A 2,421-nucleotide genomic window follows, 5' to 3' on the forward strand; every position below is an offset into this window, starting at 1 on the left:
TCCTTTATTAGTGTATGACGGTCAGTTTTTCCTCTGTGACTTTACGTATTTTGCTAGGCATCATACACTTACCAACTTTGTATACAATCACAAAGGAAAAACTTGGCATCATACACTAAACCAGTGGTTCCCAACCCTGGTCCTGGAGGCACCCCAACACTGCGCGTTTTGCATGTCTCCTTAATCAAACACACCTGATTCAGGTCATCAGCTCATTAGTAGAGACTCCAAGACAGGGATGTCAAACTGAATTCCTGGAGGGCCGGAGTCCTGCAGACTTTAGATTCAACCCTACTCCAACACACTACTATGTACGACTGAGGGTCATACACTACCAGACTTTAAAGTTATTCCGATCACAACAAACTCACGCAGTGTTGAAAACAATATGTGTTCTAAAATAGGCTTAAAATATCAAACATGTTTGATTGATGGGATCATAGTCTGAAGCTAAAAAATCAGAGACACGGAAGTAAGCCTATGGGTGAGACTTCCGGTTCATTAGCCGCTATAGGGAAGTAACGAGAAGAATAACAACGTGCAGTAAACGGTAAAACTGTTCGCACTACAAACCGGTGTGTTCATAATTAAGATAATACATTAAAATAATATGGTAAGACACACCCATTTTCAATATCAAGCTGCAAAAGGATCGGATCTGTACAGATAAAAATAGCTGGACGCGGATGAGACAGGAAACTAGACCCATAGAATTTACAAATGGCCGCACCCAATTTTACGGCAAGAAAAAGGTGGATACACTACGCAATTTTCTATAAAAATCTGTCAACTCAAACAGTAAATTAGGAAAAATATCTGGGCAAAAGTCGTGAGCTAAAATATGAATCCTCTATCCATAATAAATAATAAGTGGGCTAAAATATGAGTCCTCTATCCATAATATAGTTTTCTCCAATGAGTTGTTTTGTCTGAATCTGGAGAGACATTTGTGCAGATCACTGTTTATAAGTGAAACTGTGTTGTGATGTTTTTAATAAACTGTTTGGGCTCTTATTCTGATGGCACACATTCACTGAAGAGGACCAATTGGTGAGCAAGTGAGATAATGCTAAAATTAAATAAGTAATTAATTAACAAGTAATTCAGAATTTTGAAATATGTGGATGCATTTTTGTACCTTGCATGGAAAATCTTGTAAGCAAAGCTCAGTGTGTTCTGGAGATATTAGCTGTATTCTGTAGCTCTGGGAATAATGAAGATAATCAGAGCTGTACAGTTGGAAGGAGAGGATTTGCGATGTAATGGCGTGTGTATTAATATGAAATGCATATGAATGAGGTTATTTTTGTTCTGACTCTAAATGCTTTTTGTTGTTTTGTTAATTTTCCACTTCAGTTCATAGTGGAGCTGATGAAAAATGCATTAGGATTACACCTTTGTCATCCAGTTTACTTTGTATTTAGTCAAAAGGAAAATATAAGATTAAGAGACCTTTCGGCTTGAGTTGACTTGAGGCCTGTTAAGGCTGCAGATGTGATGCAGTGTTTTCGAATTTTGTCCTGTCCACCAGTGTGGACACTTTTCTAAAATGATTCAGACTGATGCTTAGCTGAAGTCAATCAGGGCGGCTGGTGGAGAGGACAGGGAGCACATTCTTGGCCTCTGTTTAAGGTGCCCACAGAGTTTCACTGAGGGTGCAATCAACCTTCATTAGGAATCCCATCCATTCTTTCTAATTGTGATTTGTTTTTTGCAATTCTGGCTCTTGAATTGTTCATTATAAAGCATATAAAAGAAGCCAAACTTGCATATCTATTAACGGCATGAAAAAACAATGAATTGCTTGCGAACAGCAAAATCCAGGACCTTCAGTGACTCCAAATATTTTTCAGGAGAACTAGAAGACTTGCTGATGAGGCTTCACATGTGATGTTTGTTGTTGCAGTTCTCATTATCTCCAGGGTGGTGGTGGATTTTTTATTTTTTTTTTTGGCCCATCCAATTAAAGCGAAAACTAATAAATCTTGGCCTCTGTTTAAGGTGCCCACAGAGTTTCACTGAGGGTGCAATCAACCTTCATTAGGAATTCCATCCATTCTTTCTAATTGTGATTTGTTTTTTGTTTTTTGACCCAATGAGAAGAAAAAGTCAGCATATTAGCGGGTATACTGATGTCTAGCAAATGTGTACAAGGAAGTTCATGTCTATTTAATAGGAAATACAGTAAAAACAGAAAAATTATTACAGTTTAAAATGTTTTCTATTCTAATATATTTTAAAATGCTATTTATTCATATGATAGCAAAGCTGGATTTTCAGCATCATTACTCCAGTCGTCAATGTCACATGATCCTTCAGAAATCATTCTTTTTTGATGTTTTTATTAATTTCATTAATGTTAATTTTTCAGTTCAGCTAATTTCACAGCTTTCAGTTTAACTAATTGATATGCTGCTATTG

At 36.7% G+C, this 2,421-nt stretch overlaps 1 long non-coding RNA gene across 1 annotated transcript in view; it reads right to left on the reverse strand.

Annotated features, from left to right (window-relative positions):
* Positions 1-235: 235 nt before the first annotated feature.
* Positions 236-2,421, reverse strand: part of LOC107690336 (uncharacterized) — a 12,335-nt gene continuing 10,149 nt past the window's right edge. The window contains exon 3 of the long non-coding RNA XR_001634427.1: positions 236-304. This is a non-coding gene — a long non-coding RNA (uncharacterized LOC107690336). The remainder of the gene's footprint in view (positions 305-2,421) is intronic.

The sequence above is a fragment of the Sinocyclocheilus anshuiensis genome, unplaced genomic scaffold (genome assembly GCF_001515605.1).
Source record: "Sinocyclocheilus anshuiensis isolate Anshui unplaced genomic scaffold, SAMN03320099.WGS_v1.1 scaffold461, whole genome shotgun sequence".
NCBI classification, from domain to species: Eukaryota; Metazoa; Chordata; class Actinopteri; order Cypriniformes; family Cyprinidae; genus Sinocyclocheilus; species Sinocyclocheilus anshuiensis.